This window comes from Kogia breviceps, chromosome 4 (assembly GCF_026419965.1).
Source record: "Kogia breviceps isolate mKogBre1 chromosome 4, mKogBre1 haplotype 1, whole genome shotgun sequence".
NCBI classification, from domain to species: domain Eukaryota; kingdom Metazoa; phylum Chordata; class Mammalia; order Artiodactyla; family Physeteridae; genus Kogia; species Kogia breviceps.
Genome location: NC_081313.1, coordinates 110,478,593 through 110,498,855, shown reverse-complemented (window position 1 = coordinate 110,498,855; position 20,263 = coordinate 110,478,593). Strand labels below are relative to the sequence as shown.

General features: G+C 37.5%; 1 protein-coding gene across 7 annotated transcripts in view; it reads left to right on the top strand.

Annotated features, from left to right (window-relative positions):
- AFF4 (ALF transcription elongation factor 4) overlaps positions 1 to 20,263 on the top strand; it is a 105,481-nt gene that overhangs the window by 19,877 nt on the left and 65,341 nt on the right. The window lies entirely within an intron of this gene.

Sequence of the window (20,263 nt, the reverse complement as noted above, 5' to 3'; positions counted from 1 at the left end):
TCATAAATGGGTGTTGAATTTTGTCAAAAGCTTTCTCTGCATCTATTGAGATGATCATATGGCTTTTCTCCTTCAGTTTGTTGATATGGTGTATCACGTTGATTGATTTGCGTATATTGAAGAATCCTTGCATTCCTGGAATAAACCCCACTTGATCATGGTGTATGATCCTTTTAATGTGCTGTTGGATTCTGTTTGCTAGTATTTTGTTGAGGATTTTTGCATCTATGTTCATCAGTGATATTGGCCTATAGTTTTCTTTCTTTGTGATGTCTTTGTCTGGTTTTGGTATCAGGGTGATGGTGGCCTCGTAGAATGAGTTTGGGAGTGTTCCTACCTCTGCTATCTTTTGGAAGAGTTTGAGAAGGATAGGTGTTAGCTCTTCTCCAAATGTTTGATAGAATTCACCTGTGATGCCATCTGGTCCTGGGCTTTTGTTTGTTGGAAGATTTTTAATCACCGTTTCAATTTCAGTGCTTGTGATTGGTCTGTTCATATTTTCTATTTCTTCCTGATTCAGCATCGGCAGCTTGTGCATTTCTAAGAATTTGTCCATTTCTTCCAGGTTGTCCATTTTATTGGCATAGAGTTGCTTGTAGTAATCTCTAATAATCTTTTGTATTTCTGCAGTATCAGTTGTCACTTCTGTGTTTTCATTTCTAATTCTGTTGATTTGAGTCTTCTCCCTTTTTTTCGTGATGAGTGGCTAATGGTTTATCAATTTTATTTATCTTCTCAAAGAACCAGCTTTTACTTTTATTGATCTTTGCTATTGTTTCCTTCATTTCTTTTTCATTTATTTCTGTTCTGATCTTTATGATTTCTTTCCTTCTGCTAAATTTGGGGTTTTTTTGTTCTTTCTTCTCTAATTGCTTTAGGTGCAAAGTTAAGTTGTTTATTCGAGATGCTTCCTGTTTCTTAAGGTATGATTGTATTGCTATAAACTGTCCTCTTAGAACTGCTTTTGCTGTATCCCATAGGTTTTGGGTCGTTGTGTCTCCATTGTCATTTGTTTGTAAGTACTTTTTGATTTCCTCTTTGATTTCTTCAGTGATCACTTCGTTATTAAGTAGTATATTGTTTAGCCTCCATGTGTTTGTATTTTTTACAGATCTTTTCCTGTAATTGATATCTAGTCTCATAGCATTGTGGTCAGAAAAGATCCTTGATACGATTTCAATTGTCTTAAATTTGCCAAGGCAGATTTGTGACCCAAGATATGATCTATCCTGGAGAATGTTCCATGAGCACTTGAGAAAAATGTGTATTCTGTTGTTTTTGGATGGAATGTCCTATAAATATTAAGTAAATCCATCTTGTGTAATGTATCATTTAAAGCTTGTGTTTCCTTATTTATTTTCATTTTGGATGATCTGTCCATTGGTGACAGTGGGGTGTTAAAGTCCCCTACTATGATTGTGTTACTGTCGATTTCCCCTTTTATGGCTGTTACTATTTGCCTTATGTATTGAGGTGTGCCTATGTTGGGTGCATAAATATTTACAATTGTTATATCTTCTTCATGGATCGATCCCTTGATCATTATGTAGTGTCCTTCTTTGTCTCTTGTAATAGTTTTTATTTTAAAGTCTATTTTGTCTGATACGAGAATTGCTACTCCAGCTTTCTTCTGATTTCCATTTGCATGGAATATCTTTTTCCATCCCCTCACTTTCAGTCTGTAAGTGTCCCTAGGTCTGAAGTGGGTCTCTTGTAGACAGCATATGTATGGGTCCTGTTTTTGTATCCATTCAGCCAGTCTTTGTCTTTTGGTGGGAGCATTTAATCCATTTACATTTAAGGTAATTATCGATATGTATGTTCCTATTACCATTTACTTATTTGTTTCGGGTTGTTCTTGTAGGTCTTTTCCTTCTCTTGTGTTTCTTGCCTAGAGAAGTTCCTTTAGCATTTGTTGTAGAGCTGGTTTGGTGGTGCTGAACTCTCTCAGCTTTTGCTTGTCTGTAAAGGTTTTAATTTCTCCATCAAATCTGAATGAGATCCTTGCTGGGTGGAGTGATCTTGGTTGTAGGTTTTTTTCCTTCATCACTTTAAATATGTCCTGCCACTCCCTTCTGGCTTGTAGAGTTTCTGCTGAAAGATCAGATGTTAATCTTATGGGGATTCCCTTGTGTGTTATTTGTTGTTTTTCCCTTGCTGCTTTTAATATGTTTTCTTTGTATTTAATTTTTGACAGTTTGATTTTTATGTGTCTTGGCATATTTATCCTTGGGTTTATCCTGTATTGGACTCTCTGTGCTTCCTGGACTTGATTGAGTATTTCCTTTCCTATATTAGAGAAGTTTTCAACTATAATCTCTTCAAATATTTTCTCAGTCCCTTTCTTTTTCTCTTCTTCTTCTGGGACCCCTATAATTCAAATGTTGGTGCGTTTAGTGTTGTCCCAGAGGTCTCTGAGACTGTCCTCAGTTCTTTTCATTCTTTTTTCTTTCTTCTGCTCTGCAGTAGTTATTTCCACTATTTTATCTTCCAGGTCACTTATCCATCCTTCTGCCTCAGTTATTCTGCTATTGATCCCATTTAGAGTATTTTTCATTTCATTTATTGTGTTGCTCATCATTACTTGCTTCCTCTTTATTTCTTCTAGGTCCTTGTTAACTGTTTCTTGCAATTTGTCTATTCTATTTCCAAGATTTTGAATCATCTTTACTATCATTATTCTGAATTCTTTTTCAGGTAGACTGGCTATTACCTCTTCATTTGTTAGGTCTGGTGTGTTTTTATCTTGCTCCTTCATCTGCTGTGTGTTTTTCTGTCTTCTCATTTTGCTTATCTTACTGTGTTTGGGGTCTCCTTTTTGCAGGCTGCAGGTTCTTAGTTCCCGTTGTTTTTGGTGGCTGTCCCCAGTGGCTGAGGTTGGTTCAGTGGGTTGAGCAGGTTTCCTGGTTGGGGGGACTAGTGCCTCTGTTCTGGTGGATGAGGCTGGATCGTGTCTTTCTGGTGGGCAGGTCCACGTCTGGTGGTGTGTATGGGGATGTTGGTAGCCTTATTATGATTTTAGGCAGCCTCTCTGCTAATGAATGGGGCTGTAGACCTGTCTTGCTCTTTGTTGGGTATAGGGTGTTCAGCACTGTTTGTTGCTGGTCTTTGAGTGAAGCTGGGTCTTGGTGTTGAGATGGAGATCTCTGGGAGATTTTCGCCGTTTGATATTACGTGGAGCTGAGAGGTCTCTTGTGGACCAGTGTCCTGAGGTTGGTTCTCCCACCTCAGAGACACGGCGTTGACACCTGGCTGGAGTGCCAAGAGCCTTTAATCCACACGGCTCAAAATAAAAGGGAGAAAAAAATAGAAAGGCAAGAAAGGAAGAAAGGAAGGAAGGAGGAAGGGAGGGAAGGGAGGGAGGAAGAAAGGAAGGGAGGAAGGAAGAAAGGAAGGAAGGGAGGAAGGAAGAAAGGAAGGAGGGAAGTAGGAAAGAAAGGAGGGAAGAAAGGAAGAAAGGAGAAGACAAAATAAAGTAGGGTAAAATACAGTTATTAAAATAAAAAATAATTATTAAGAAGAAAAATTTCTATTAAAGAAAAAAGAAAAAAAAAGCGGGTCGGGCTAACCCTAGGACAAATGGTGAAAACAAAGCTATACAGACAAAATCTCACACAGCAGCACACACATACACACTCACAAAAAGAAAAAAGGGGAAAATAATAGTATATCTTGCTCCCCAAGTCCACCTCCTCAACTTGGGATATTTTGCTGTCTATTCAGGTTTTCCACAGATGCAGGGCACTTCAAGTTGACTGTGGAGCTTTAATCCGCTGCTTCTGGGGCTGCTGGGAGAGACCTCCCCCTGTCCTCTTTGTTCGCACAGCTCCTGGGGTTCAGCTTTCGACTTGGCCCCGCCTCTGCGTGTAGGTCGTCAGAGGGCGTCTGCCCTTCGCTCAGACAGGATGGGGTTAAAGGAGCAGCTGATTCGGGGGCTCTGGCATGGGCCTGGGGGGAGGGAGGGGATGGATGCGGGGTGAGCCTGCGATGTCAGAGGCCGCTGCACCGGCCCGAGGAGCACCGTGCGTTTTCCCGGGGCAGCTGTCCCTGGATCCAGGGACCCCGACAGTGGCGGGCTGCACAGGCTCCCGGGAGGGGTGGTGTGGAGAGTGTCCTCTGCTTGCACACAGGCCTCTTGGTGGCGGCAGTAGCAACACTAGCGTCCCACACCCGTCTCTGTTGTCCATGCCGACAGCCGCGGCTCGTGCCCGCTTCTGGAGCTCCTTTAAGCGGTGCTCTTAAACCCCTCTCCTCGAGCACCAGGAGGCAAAGAGGGAAGAAAAGGTCTCTTGCCTCTTCGGCAGCTCCAGACTTCAACTGGGCTTCCTCCTGGCTAGCTGTGGTGCACTAACCCCTTCAGGCTGTTTTCACTCTGCCAACTCCAGACCTTTCCCTGGGATCCGACTGAAGCCTGAGCCTCAGCTCCTAGCCCCGCCCGCCCCGGCGGGTGAGCAGACATGCCTCTCGGGCTGGTGAGTGCTGGTTGGCACCGATCCTCTGCAGGAATCTCTCCTGCTTTGCCCTCCGCACCCTGTGGCTGCGCTCTCCTCCGCGGCTCCGAAGCTTCCCCCCTCTGCCACCCGCAGTCTCCGCCCGCGAAGGGGCTTCTAATGTGTGGGAACCTTTCCTCCTTCACGGCTTCCTCCCACTGGTGCAGGTCCCGTCCCTATTCTTTTGTCTCTGTTTATTATTTTTTCTTTTGCCCTGCCCAGGTACGTGGGGAGTTTCTTGCCTTTTGGGAGGTCTGAGGTCTTATGCCAGCGTTTGGTGGGTGTTCTATAGAAGTTCCACGTGTAGATGTATTTCTGATGTATCTGTGAGGAGGACGGTGATCCCCGCATCTTACTCTTCTGCCATCTTCTCGCTCCCCTATCCCTTGTCTTGTTCTTGATCTTAGGGGAAAAGTATTCAGTCTCTCCCCATTAAATATGATAGCTGTGTTTTCCTTGTAGATGCACTTTATTAGCTTGAGGACATTCCCTTCTCTTTTATTCATAGTTTGTTGAGTGTTTTTGTCAAGAAGGGATGTCGCAACTTGTCAGATGCATTTTCTCCATCCGTTGAGATGGTCATTTGGTTTTTGTCCTATATTCTATTGTTATGGTGTAGTACTTTAATTGATTTTTGGATGTTAAGCCAATCCTGCATTCCTCACTTAGTCATGGTGTATAATCCTTTGTAATATTGCTGGATTTGGTTTGTTAATATTTTGTTGAGAATTTTTATGTATATATAATAAGCTTTTTATTGATCTGTAGGTTTTTTTCTTGTAATGTCTTTGTCTGGTTTTCATATCAGGGTACTGTTGCCGTTGCAAAATGAATTGGAAGGAGTTTCCTCCTTTCTATTGTTTGGGAAGAGTTTGTGAAGGATTAGTGTTAATTCTTTAAACGATCCTTAGAATTCAGCAATGAAGCCATGCAGTTCTGAGCTTTTATTTATTGGCAGTTTTTGGACTACTAATTCAGTCTCTTCACTTGTTATGGGTCTATTTAGGCTTCCTGTTACTTCTTTTTTTTTCCCCTAAATAAATTATTTATTTATTTATTTATTTATTTATTTATTTATTTATGGCTGGATTGGGTCTTTGTTGCTGTGTGTGGGCTCTCTCTAGTTGCGGTGAGCAGGGGCTGCTCTTCATTGCAGTGCGCAGGCTTCTCACTGTGGTGGCTTCTCTTGTTGCGAAGCATAGGCTCTAGGCGCACAGGCTTTGGTAGTTGTGGCACACGGGCTTAGTTGCTCCAAGGAGTGTGGGATCTTCCCGGACCAGGGTTTGAACCCATGTCCCCTGCATTGGCAGGCGGATTCTTAACCACTGCGTCACCAGGGAAGTCCCCCTGTTACTTCTTGAATTATGTAATTTGGTGTCTTTTTAGGAATTTTGTCCATTCTATCTAGGTTATCTACTTTGCATACAGTTTTTCGTCATATTCCCTTATAATCCTTTTTATTTCTGTAAGGTTGGTAATATTGTCCCCTCTTCATTCCTGCTTTTAGTAATTTGAGTTCTCTCTCTCTTTTTATTTTGGTCATTGTAACTAAAGGTTTTTCAATTTTCTTAATCTTTTCAAAGAACCAATTTTTGGTTTTGCTAGTTTTCTGTACTATTTTTCTGTTCTCCTTTATTTCTACTGTAATATTCATTTATTTCCTCCCTTCTGCTCACATTTGGTTTCATTGACTTTTAATTTATTTAGTTTCTTAAGACTGATTTGAGATCTTTCTCCTTGCTTAATAACTGTGTTTGTAATTATACATTTCCCTTTAAGCACAGCTTTAGCTGCATCTCATAAGTTTTGGTATGGGATTTTGTTTTTATTATCTTAAAGGGTTTCCTTCCTCTTATGATTCCTTCTTTGACCAACTGGTTATTTAGGAGTGTATTGTTTAACTTCTATGTATTTGTGAATTTCTCAAGTTTCCTTCTGCTCTTGATTTCTAATTTCATCTCCTTGTGATCCAGAAATATACTTGGTGTGATTTCAGTCCTTTTAGGTTTATTTAGACTTGTTTTTTGGCCTTACATACAGTCTATCCTGGAGAATGTTCCATGTGTACTTGACAAGAATGTGTATTCTGCTTTTGTTGAGTGTTCTATATCTGTTAGATCTAGTTGAATTATTACAGTGTTGTTCAATTTAGTGTATCAGAACCTGAGAGACTGTAATATTTGTTCTATTCATATCCTTTATCTCTTGAATAACACCAGATTGTTTTAATGATACTAGACCTCAGTCGTTTCTGATAGAGAAATGGCAGTTTAAGCAGAAGGTTGGGAGTCTGAATTATTTAAAAGAATGCACTGGTCTGAAGCCCATTAATAAGGTCATGAAGATAAAGGAAGAGTTGACAAAGATAAGGTTTCTTTATTCTCTTTTCAAAAACAGCTTTACTGAGGAATAATTTTCATTCCATAAAATTCACTTGTTTTTAAGTGTACAATTCAGTGATTTTTAATCAGTTTATGAGTGTGCCACTATCACCACAATGTAATTGCAAAACATTTTCATCACCCTAAAAAGATCTGTGTGCCATTTGCAGTCACTCTTCATTCTTTGTTTTACCCTTTACTCTTTTTATGGCGGCGGGGGTGGGTGCACCACGTGGCTTGTGGGATCTTTGTTCCATGACCAAGGAATGAACCTGGGGCCCCAGCAGTGAGAGTGCCAAGTCCTAACCACTGGACCACCCCTTTATTCATTTTATTTTATTTTTTTCATTGATTTCATTTCATTTATTTGTTCTGTGGCATGTGGATCTTCCTGGACCAGGGATGGAACCTGTGTCCCCTGCATTGGCAGGCGGATTCTTAACCACTGTGCCACCAGGGAAGTCCCCCCTTTATTCTTGTATAGTGTTAAATACTCAAGTACATTCAAATAGTTCTCTCATCTAATCCTTACCATCAGATTAGTATGGACATTTTATAAAAGACAAAACTGAGGTTTAGGGAGATTATTTGCCTAAATCATATGTCTAGTATGTTATATAATCACAACTAAACATAGGTATCCCTAATTGTCCCATTTATAAAATTATGGTGCCTCAGCTGTTTACAGCTCAATTGAAGTTTGGAAGTTACGTTACTTTGTTAAGGTAGTTAAGTTAATAAAGAGGTAATTGCCTGTATTGGTTTTTGGTTACTAAATGTTTTATGTTTGAGCGTTTTTATTAGCAAGGATACCACTCTACATCAAGATTATCCAATAGTCTTTGCTTGTAACTAAACCACCTGAATCACTACGATTTGAAGAACTGTGTATTAGGAAATATAGAGGGTCATCTTGCGAATTAATACCTTAGCCTCTTTGATATTAATTATGGAGAAATAAGGGAGCACATCCCTTTTTCCCCCAAATATTCTTCCAGTAGATAGTTACTGCACATGTACCATATGCTCTGAGTTATTTTTGATGCTCTTCTGAGATTGCTATTCTCTTTTTTTTGTTTTCTTTTTTGGCTTCACCGCACGGCTTGCAGGGTCTTCCCAGATCAGGGATTGAACCTGGGCCCCGGCAGTGAAAGTGCTGAGTGCTAACCACTGGACTGCCAGGGAATTCCCTGAGTTTGGTATTCTTAACCTCTCTCTCATTTCCTTCCGTTTTCTCCCCAGGAGGTCCTAAGGATCTTCAGAGAAATATAAATGACTGAGAAATAACCGCTTTCAAATTTGCCCAGTTCCGCTATAAATGCAGTTTCACTTGGACAGAGCTGCTAGTAGTGGGTGGATAAGACTTAGAATAACTGCAATGGGTAGCAGAGGCTGCCTATCAAAGCCAGCCCTTTCCTTCCTTTAGTACCTCAATCCCATGTAGTCCATAGTATAATTCACTTTTAGTCTCTTTGGATACTAGGTAACTGAGAAGTAAAGATACAGATAGCGCATTATCTGTAGTATAGACATTTAAAGTTATTTATTTAGATTGATTTTAGTTACACCACAGAAATAAAGAATGGAAAACTCCAGAGAGGCTAAACAGATACAGATCAAGGTGAAAGTCAAAAAGCCAGCCAGAGGGACTTCCCTTGTGGTCCAGTGGCTACGACTCAATGCTCTCAATGCAGGGGGCCCGAATTTGATCCCTGGTCAGGGAACTAGCTCCCACATACCGCAACTGAACATCCCACGTGCCGCAACTAAGACCCAGGTGTAGCCAAACAAAAAAAAAAAAAAAAAAAAAGAGCCCAGAAACAAATCAAGAGACTTGGAGAGAGTATTGACAAACTTTGAAAACCACAGTGTGAAGTTTGCATCTTAGATTGAGGAGAGTTTATGTGTGTCCTTCCCGTAGTTTGGGAGTGGTCCTGAAAGAGGAGGCAGACACTTGAAGGAGGTGGTCAGTAGAATTAGGATGCAGTTTAGCATAAGATTTAATCCTAACCTTGTTTTCCTCAGCTAAGATACAGGGTAGGTTGGGAAAGCGTAGTTATTATGTAATCAAAAGACTATCACTTTAATAGAAAAATGGGCAAAAGATGTAAACAGGCAGTTCACAAGAGAAGAAATATGAATGGCTAAGTAGAACATGAAAAAGATGTGTGGTTTAACTATCAGAGAAATTGACTAGAAAGCAGTTGACTATGAGCTTTATAAGGTCAAAGACCGTGAGTCATTCTCCGTTTTATCTCTGGCTTCTAGGACAGTAACTAGAAATAGTAGACAGGCTCATGTATTTGTTGAATGAATGAAATAAACAAATAACATTGGAATAATTTTTTTCTTTTTACTTCTTAGATTGGTGGCACGATTAAAAAAGACTCATAATGCCTGGGATTGAAAATGGCATGGTTAAAGAGCAGTTTCATACTCCATTGGGGTGCTGTCAATTAACACAATCTTTTCAAAAAGCAGTTTAGTGATATATGTTAAAATGGTATAGCATATATCCTTTGACTCAGCAATTTCACGTGGAGAAATTTATCTGAAACTGAAATAGTGTGGGGGCGCGCACATGCGCGCACACACACACACACACAATCATAATGTTTATCATACTAAATTCTGGATACAACCTAACTATCAGGGGCTTTCTGGTTAAATGAATACTATGCAGTCAATCAAAGAATGAAAATTCATATGTATTGATATGGAACTATGTTCATTACTTATTAAATGAAATAAGAACTGTATGTGTGACAGTTTTCTACACGACTAATGTGTGACTCTTTGCAATATTAAAGGGAAGTTTAACTTCCCTGAAACTATTGGTGACTTCTACTTTCTACTTTATGTTAATCATATTAGAGTTTTTGAGCAAAGAGCGATCATTACTTGTGTAATTGGAAAAACAGACCCATCAAGGTTTATCTCTTTTGAAAAAGGAACCCTCTACACTTTGGTGGGAATATAAATTGGTGTAGCCACTATGAAGAACAGTATGGAGGTTCCTTAAAAAAACTAAAAATAGAGTTACTATATGATTCAGTGATCCCACTCCTAGGCATATATCTGGAGAAAATTATAATTCAAAAAGATACATACACCCCAGTGTTCATAGCAGCACTATTTACAGTAGCCAAGACATGAAAGCAACCTAAGTGTCCATCAACAGATGAATGGATAAAGATGATGTGGTATATATACACAATGGAATATTACTCAGCCATCAGAAAGAATGAAATAATGCCATTTGCAGCAACATGGATGGACCTAGAGATGATCATACTAAATAAGTCATCAGAGAAAGACAAATATCATGATATTGCTTATATGTGGAATCTAAAAAAATGACACAAATGAACTTATTTACAAAGCAGAAATAGACTCACAGACATAGAAACAAACTTATGGTTACCAGAGGGGAAAGGGGGGAGGGATAAATTAGGAGTTTGGGTTTAAAATATACACACTACTATATATAAAATAGGTAACCAGCAAGGACCCACTGTATAGCACAGGGAACTATACTCAGTATCTTGTAGTAACCCATAATGGAAAGGATTCTGAATATATACATATATATGTGTATAACTGAATCCCTTTGCTGTATACCTGAAACTGACACAATGTTGTAAATAACTATATTTCAATAAAAATTTTTTTAGAAAGGTTTCCCTCTGTTGGAAAATACAAAAGTGGAAGACTGTTCCTTATTAACATTTACAAGAACAGCCAAAATATTTACTAGGGACAAGAAAGAAGATTTACCTAGAGAGACATCCTTCATATTATGTGTGAAAACTGGATATTCAGATTTCAGTTTTCTTGTGTTTAGCCTATGAGAATAGTAGTTGGCATATTTTGCTATTAGTTGAGTTAGTTGTATCTCATTCTTTCTATATACTCATCACCTAACAATTCTACTTCTGAGTTTACCCTAAAGAAATAATGAGGTCATCAGTCATATGGCATACATTGTGTTGCATCTACTTTTCCTCACAAAACAGCATATATGGAAATTCCTCCAAGGTAACTGGCAGTGATCTACCTCATTTGTTTTAATAAACAATAGTTTATTTAAGCATTTCTTTGTTCTTGGGCATTCAGTTATTTTAAGTTGTTTTACCGCTAAAAACAGTGCTGCAGTAAACATCTTCGTAGCTTATGGCTGTGCTTTTAATTCTGTGGAATATAGTCCCATGAGTGAGGTTACTGGGCTGAAGGATTTGTCTTTTTTCTGGCTGAGTTTGAAATGTCTTCACCATTTTGTAACTGTCATCTTAGAAAAGTACATGGTTTTTATTAAATGAAACATTTATTTAAAATTTTTATTTATTTTAAATTTTATTTATTTATTTAGGCTGGGTCAGGTCTTAGTTGTGGCATGCAGGATCTTTTAGTTGCAGCATGCTGACTCTTAGTTGCGGCATTTATGTGGGATCTAGTTCCCCGACCAGGGATTGAACCCTGACCCCTTGCATTGGGAGCGAGGAGTCTTACCCACTGGACCACCAGGGAAGTCCCAAAACATTTTATTATTGAATTGGTTTTTGTTAACTATTAAAATCCCATATATCTTAGGGTTTATTTCTTCCCTCTGTTTTACTGATCAGTTTGTTCATTTCTGTGCACTACCATGCTATTTTGATAATGGTGATGGCTTATAGTAAGTTTTAATCTAGTGTGGCCAATTCTTCTTGTTCTCTCCCCAATGTTAAGTATTTAATAGATGCTTGTTGCATATTAAGTTAATAGTACACTTAATAATAAACATTAAATCTTGCTTTAGATAAATTTTGGATGCCCATATACTTTAGGGAGCTGAGCTTGGCATGTGGATGTTGTCCCCTCCTAGCAGTGTAATAAATGTAATTTCTTTCTGAAATGTAATAAATTGTGACACAGAGGAGGAGTTGAGGAGAATTGGATATCGGTGTGAATTTGGAGACAGGGATGCACCTTAGTCATGAGAGAAATACTTTAAGCCCTAGAGAAGAGACAGTTTGATGGTAAATCCCAAGGCTGAAAAATGTTGGAAAGCACCCATAGTGCTCTAATATGTAAATTTTATCACTCCTATCCTTCCATCTTTTATTTTGAAAAATCTCACACCTATAAGAAAAGTATAATATACATCTGTATACCCTTCACCTAGATTGTTCACATTTTTACTATGAACATTTAATTGCTGCTGCTGCTGCTACTCTTCCTTCTCCTCTTCCTGACTCTTTCCCTCCCTCACCCTCTGTCTTTCCCTCCTTCCTTTATCCATGCCTCTCTCTCTGTCTCTCCCACCCTCCACACACTTACTATCTATATACGTGCTATCTATACATAATAAATATATATTCCAGTGGTCATTGAACCATTTGAGAGTTGGCAAACATCATGACATTTCGCCTGTGTGTTGTGTATGTCCTAAGTAAGAATCAAAGATTTTCTCCTGCATAAACAGTTATCACATTGCTATGACTATCTGAAATACCATTCATATTAAAATTTTCCCAAGTTTTCCATTACTGACCTTCACAACCATTTTTTCCTCCTCAGATCCAGGGTCTGGGATATGAAGGATCATGCATTGCATTTAGTTGTGTCCTCTTTCTTTATTACTTTTACACGGGCCTTTCACTGTTGTGGCCTCTCCCGTTGCGGAGCACAGGCTCCGGACGCGCAGGCTCAGCGGCCATGGCTCACGGGCTTAGCTGTTCCGTGGCATGTGGGATCTTCCTGGACCGGGGCATGAACCCGTCTCCCCTGCATTGGCAGGCGGACTCTCAACCACTGTTCCACCAGGGAAGCCCTCTCTTTCTTTCTTTCTTTCTTTCTTTCTTATTTATTTATGGCTGCGTTGTGTCTTCGTTGCTGTGCTCAGGCTTCCTCTAGTTCTGGCGAGTGGTGGGCTACTCTTCGTTGCAGTGCACAGGCTACTCTTCGTTGCAGTGCATAGGCTTCTCATTGTGGTGGCTTCTCTTGTTGCGGAGCACAGGCTCTAGATGTGCAGGCTTCAGTAGTTGTGGCATGTGGGCTCAGTAGTTGTGGCTCATGGGCTTAGTTGCTCCACGGCATGTGGGATCTTCCTGGACCAGGAATTGAACCCGTGTCCCTGCATCGGCAGGCAGATTCTTAACCACTGTGCCACCAGGGAAGTCCTGTTGTGTCATCTTGAATGTAGAATATAGACATAATCTCCAGTGCCTGCCCCTGTCTGTCTCTCCTTTTGTTCTCTGACATTGAAGAGTCCAGGCCAGTTTTGAAGAATGTTTCTCAGTTTAGGTTTGTCTGCTTACTTGTGATTAGATTCAGGTTAAATATTTTTAGCAGGTAGAATACTGAGGTAGTGATAGGTCTTTAGTGCATCACATTGGAAGGCACATGATGTCAGTTTGCCCCATTATTGATATGTCTGATCACTTGATTATGGGTAGTGTTTACTTCTCTACTTCAAAGATTTTTTTCTTCATACTTGATATTCTGTGGGGGTGATGCTGAATATTCCATTGCCTCCCAAATTTTTACCCAATGGTTTTAGCATCCATTGATGTTTTTTGCCTCAATTATTACTTTAGTGGCTGCAGAAAAGTGATTTTTAAATTTTTTTCATTTCTTCTACATTTATTAGTTGGCATTCTTCTATGAAGAAGTGCATTTGCTCCCTGACTTATTTGTCTTTTAATTTTATTCTTTACTATTATTGCTGCGGATTCAGGGGTTTTTCTTTTGTTTTTAAGTAAAGTTAATATGCAATATTGTGTTAGTTTCAGGTGTACAGCATAGTGATTCTGGCTTTTTTGAGGATTATATTCCATTATAGGTTTTTACAAGATATTGGGTATAGTTCTCAGGGATTCTTTTTTTATTCAATTTGTTATATTCCATTGCTTGTTCATTGTGATGCTCATGTTTTAAAATTTAACCAGTGAGAGCCCCTTCAAGCTGGTTCTTGTGTCCTTTTGATATGTCTCCATCTGTTTTTGAGCATTTTCTTACTGTTACAACAAGGTATTTTAGGCTCACTTTTTACCTTCCTTGCTATAGCTCTGGAATTAGCTATTTCCCCAAGAAGTCCTGTTCCATTTTAGCAGGGAATGATATTAGAAAACAAAATTTGGTTGCTGATGGTGCTTCTTTCTGCCAAATTGTCACTGCTTCTAGACTCTTTCAGTGGATGGAGCTAGAGACACCATATGTGTGTGTGTATATATACTTAGATATAATTTATTTTATTTTTAATATAAGCATGAGTTCATAGTACTACTTCCTAATCCCCAAAGGTTCTTTTTCTCCTTATTCCACTCTATATTTGTATCTGTTTTCTCATAGTAAGGTCCCTGTTTCCCTAAAAGTTTCAGGATGTTTACATTTACTTATTTGTTCAGTCTTATAGCAATAAAATTGCTACATCATTATCTTTACCAGCAACCAACCAACTAAAGTTACAGATATTTCTTTGCATTTCTTTTTGTCCCTAGGATTTCATTTAAAACTGTTTTGAGTTTTACTGAATTGGGAAGAAATAGAAAATATGAACAGACCAATTAGCAGTAATGAAGTTGTATCAATAATTTAAAAAGTCCCAACGAACAAAAGTTTAGGACCAGATGGCTTCACAGGAGAATCCTACCAAACATTTAAAGAAGAGTTAACACCTATCATTCTCAAACCATTCCAAAAGATTGCAAAGGAAGGAGTATTTCCAAACTGATTCTTTGAGGCCAGCGTTACGTTGGTACAGACACAGACAACACAAAAAAAGAAAATTACAGACCAGTATCACTGATGAATGTAGATACAAAAATCTTCAATAAAATGTTAGCAAACTGAATTCAATAATACATTAAAAGAATAATACACCATGATCAAATGGGATTTATGTCAGAGGTTCAAGGGGGTGGTTCCACATCTGAAAATCAATCAGTGTTATACACATTAACACATTGAAGAATAAAAATTATATGATCATTTCAATAGATGCAGAAAAAGCCTCAGACAGAATTCAATGTCCATTTATGATTAAAAGCTCTCCACAAAGTGGGTTTAGAGGGAACATACCTCAACATAATAAAGGCCGTATATGATAAGCCTGCAGCTAACAACATAATGGTGAAAAGCTGAAAGCATTTCCTCTAAGATCAGGAACAAGATAAGGATGTCTACTTTTGCCATTTTTATTCACCATAGTATTGGAAGTTCTAGCCACAGCAAACAGGTAAGAAAAAGAAATGAATCCAAATTGGAAAAGAAGAAGTAAAAACTGTCACTCTTTGCAGGTGACATGATACTATAAATAGAAAATTCTAAAGACATCACCGAAAAACTACTAGAGCTCATCAGTGAATTTGGTAAAGGTGCAGGATAAAAAATTATTTTACAGAAATCTGTTGCATTTCTATACACTAACAATGAACTATGAAAATAATCCTATTTACAATTGCATCAAAAAGAATAAAATACCTAGGAGTAACCTAACTAAGGAGGTAAAGGATCTGTATTTGGAAAACTATAAGACACTGATGAAAGAAATTGAAGATTATACAAATAGATGGAAAGAGATAATGTGTTCATGAATTAAAAGAATTAATGTTATTAAAATGACCATACCACCCAAGGCAATGTACAGATTGAATGCAATCTCTATCAAAATACAAGTGGCACTTTTCACAGAACTAGAACAAATAAATTTAAAATTTGTATGGAAATAGAAAAGACCTTGAATGGCCAAAACAGTCTTTAGAAAGAAAAACAAAGCTGTAGGTATCATGTCCCCCGATTTCAAACCATACTACAAATCTACAGCTATCAAAACAATATGGTACTGGCACAAAAACAGACATATAGATCAGTGGAACAGAACAGAGAGCTCAGAAATGAACTCATACATACGTGAGCAATTAATCTATGACAAAGGAGACAAGAATATACAATGAGGGAAATACAGCCTCTTCAGTAAATGGTGATGGGAAAACTGGACAGCTATATGCGAAAGAGTCAAACTGGACTACTTTCTAATACCATGTACAAAAATAAATTCAAAATGAATTAAAGACTTAAATGTAAGACCTGAAACCATAAAACTCCTAGAAGAAAACATAGTATGCTCTTTGACATTGGTCTTAGTAATATTTTTTGATATATTCCCTCAGGCAAGGGAAACAAAAGCAAAAATAAACAAATGGGACTGTGTGAAACTAGAAAGCTTTTGCACAATGAAGGAAATGATCAATAAAATGAAAAGGTTACCTACTGAGTGGGAGAAGATATTTCCAAATGCTCTGTCAGATAAGTGGTTAATATCCAAAATGTAAAAGAACTCATACAGTTCAACATAAAAAAAAAAACCCACAAACAGCCCAATTGAAAAATGGCCAGAGGATCTGTAGACATTTTTCCAAGGAAGACATATAGATGGTCAAGAGGCACAGGAGAGATGCTCAGCATCCTTAATCATCAGGGAAATGCACATCGAAAGCACAATGAGATGTCACCCCGCACCCAATAACCATTATCAAAAGACAACAAATAAAAAGTGTTGGGGAGGATGTAGAGGAAAGAGAACCCTTGTGCACTGTTGGTGGCAATGTAAATTGGTACAGCCACTAAGGAAAACAATATGGAGATTCCTTAAAAAATTAAAAATAGAACTACCATATGATCCAGCAATTCCACATCTGGGTATTTACCTGAAGAAAACAAAAACACTTGAGATATGTGCACCCTTATGTTCATTGCAGCATTATTTACAATAGCCAAGATATGGAAGCAACTGAAGTTCCCATCAGTAGATGAATGGATAAAGAAGATGTGATCTATAAATATTTATAATGGAAAATTACTCAGCCATAAGAAAGAATGAAATTGTGCCATTTGCAACAATATGGATGGACCTAGAAGGTATTATGCTAAGTGAAATAAATTAGACAGAGAAAGACAAATACTGTATGCTTTCACTTATATGTGGAATCTTAAAAAACAAATAAGCAAACAAGAAAACAAACAGTTTTAGATACGGAGAAGAAACAGGTGGTTGCCAGAGGGAAGGGATTGGGGGGAAGGAAAGCAACAGGTGAGGGAGATTAAGAGGTACAAACTTCAGCTGCAAAGTAAAGTGAGTCAAGGGTTTGAAATATACAGTGTGGAGAATATGGTCATAACTATGTAATATCTTTGTATGGTGACATATCTTAGCTAGATTCATTGTGGTGATCAGTTTCAAATGTATAGAAATATCAAATCACTATGTTGTGTAACAGGAACTAACATAGTGTTGTAGGTCAATTATACTTCAAAATCAAACTCAGAAAAAGAGATCTGATTTGTGTTTACCAGAGATTAGGGGGGTTGGGGTCGGGGTCCGGGGAATCAGTTGAAGGCAGTCAAAAGGTACAAACTTCCAGTTATAAATAAGTACTAGGGAGGTACTGTACAACATGATTAATAAAATTAACAGTGCTTTATGTTTTATATGAAAATTGAGAGTAAATCATTAGTTATCACAAGAAAAATAATTTTTTTCTATTTCTTTAATTCTGTATCTGTATGAGATGATGGATGTTCACTAAACTTACTGTTATGATCACTTCATGATATATATCAAATCATTATAGTGTACACCTTAAACTTGTATAGTCCTGTATATTATACCTCAGTAAAACTGGAAGAAAAAATTTGTTTGTTATTAATATATCAACTTAAAATAAGTACCGGATGGGTACTTAAACAATTTACCTTAAGTAATTAAAAATTTTATATGGAGAACCTCCTTTCTACTTGCTAATTTTCTTTTAAAAATTATTTTATTTAGTAGTCAGATTTTGTTAGATACAGCAATTTGTTATTTTTTACTGAATTCTGTTACAGTACAGTTGCAGATGTCCTGAGGAATATAGTTTTGCCTCTACAAACAGAAATACACTTCAAATTGTGTCATACTTAAATTTCATAATAATTTTAGGGCAGCTCAAGTGGAATTACTGGAATTACTGCTTTGGGGAAAACTTTATTTTAGGCAGAGATACTGATATTGGAAAGGCACAGGAGAAAAAAATAGAGTTGATGTATTAGATGTGAAAGTAAGTCAAATCAGAAAAAAATTAGAGAATAAGAGCTACAACTAGAATATTAGTTCTTATAAGCAATCATTTAATTTCATTATGAGCTTCTTGGCAGCCTTGTTTTGTTTTTTTTTTTAATTTTTTAAATTTTTTAACATCTTTATTTGAGTATAACTGTTTTACAATAGTGTGTTAGTTTCTCCTTTACAACAAAGTGAATCAGTTATACATATACATATGTTCCCATAACTCTTCCCTCTTGTGTCACCCTCCCTCCCACCCTCCCTATCCCATCCCTCTAGGTGGTCACAAAGTACAGAGGTGAACTCCCTGTGCTATGCTGCAGCTTCCCACTAGCTATCTAATTTACATTTGGTAGTGTGTATATGTCCATGCCACTCTCTCACATAGTCACAGCTTACGCTTCCCCCTCCCCATATCCTCAAGTCCATGCTCTAGTAGGTCTGTTTTTTATTCCCATCCTACCACTAATCTCTTCATGACATTTTTTTTTTTTTTAGATTCCATATATATGTGTTAGCATACAGTATTTGTTTTTATCCTTCTGACTTACTTCACTCTGTATGACAGATTCCAGGTCTATCCACCTCATTACAAATAACTCAGTTTCATTTCTTTTTATGGCTGAGTAATATTCCATTGTATATATGTGCCACATCTTCCTTATCCATTCATCTATTGATGGACACTTAGATTGCTTCCATGTCCTGGCTATCGTAAATAGAGCTGCAATAAACATTTTGGTACATGACTCTTTTTGAATTATGGTTTTCTCAGGGTATATGCCCAGTAGTAGGATTGCTGGGTCATATGGTAGTTCTATTTGTAGTTTTTTAAGGAACCTCCACACTGTTCTCCATAGTGGCTGTATCATTTTACATTCCCACCAACAGTGCAAGATTGTTCCCTTTTCTCCACACCCTCTCCAGCATTTATTGTTTCTAGAGTTTTTGATGATGGCCAATCTGGCCATTGTGAGATGATATCTCATGGTAGTTTTGATTTGCATTTCTCTAATGATTAATGATGTTGAGCATTCTTTCATGTGTTTGTTGGCTATCTGTATATCTTCTTTGGAGAAATGTCTATTTAGTTCTTCTTGGCAGCCTTGTTTAAAAGAGGAAATATTCAGTGTGATGACTTATTGTTTAAGAAAAGGTTTTTTGTTATTGAATTACAGGAGGAGTTTTATTGTGGGAATCCATTTTTGAAGTAAATGTTCACGTGTTTCTTGCATGATTATTTTAGTGCTGTTGAATGCATAAAATTAAATCATAGTTTAAATAAGGCATTTCTGTTGTTTTCTGATCTTTCAAGAATTAAATTTAGGGAAACATAAGGAAATTGGTTGTTAACGTAGACCCTAACAGATACAGATAAGTTTGTATGTTGCAGCACCATAGCTCTAGAGGTCTATTTGAAACCTGATTATTGGTGATATACAGTTATTAGTTGGTTCAAGTGCGCTGGAGGATAATAGATGTTCTTTGTTTTTATTTTTGAGTACCAAAGTGTAGATGTTTTATGGTATTTATTAAAGAAAGAATTAAATACTTTTTGTGGTTCTGATGGGAGACCAAAGCAAGCACCCACTATTTCCATAACCTCAAAATAGTTTGTATTTTTAAATAAATTTATTAGAAAATTGTGCATATAAGAAAGAACTTGAATACACATTTGGACACTTAGAACATTTTTTTAAACACTAAATTGCTTTATTTGCATGATATTAAACTGTGCAAATCAGGATGTTTTATCTTTGAATGTTTATTTGCACTTATAAAAGTCCTCAAGAATATATTGGTTTTGCTGTCCATTCTCATTTTATGATTATAGTTTCCCCCAGTCTTGATTGACTTTAATTTTCTGAGTTGATTTGATTTATGAGTCATAAGGCTGGAAATACTCCACAGTATAACCTGTTTTTTCCCTTTGGCCTCCAACAGGACTTTCAAAACAAAACAAAACATAACCAGGGCAGATGATTAAATCTATCTCCTGGGAAAAGTGTGTTGACAACGTTTTTCATTATCTATTTAACCAAAATTCCCGCTGCTATAAATAAACTATTTAAATAAACTGTTTTCCTTGGTTTGTTCTTAGTGACAACAGTATGACAACATACTGTCATGATTATAGAAATGACACCCTCATTTACCCTTTTTCCCAAAAGACTTTTTCTTTTTCCATACAATTTTGACTACTGTTACTAACCCAAGTTAATTTTAGATTCTATTGCTGAAAGCCTCAGTTTTGCCATTTATTGAGGTGCTAATTGAAATATTAATGTATTTAGAGCAGAAATGTCGTT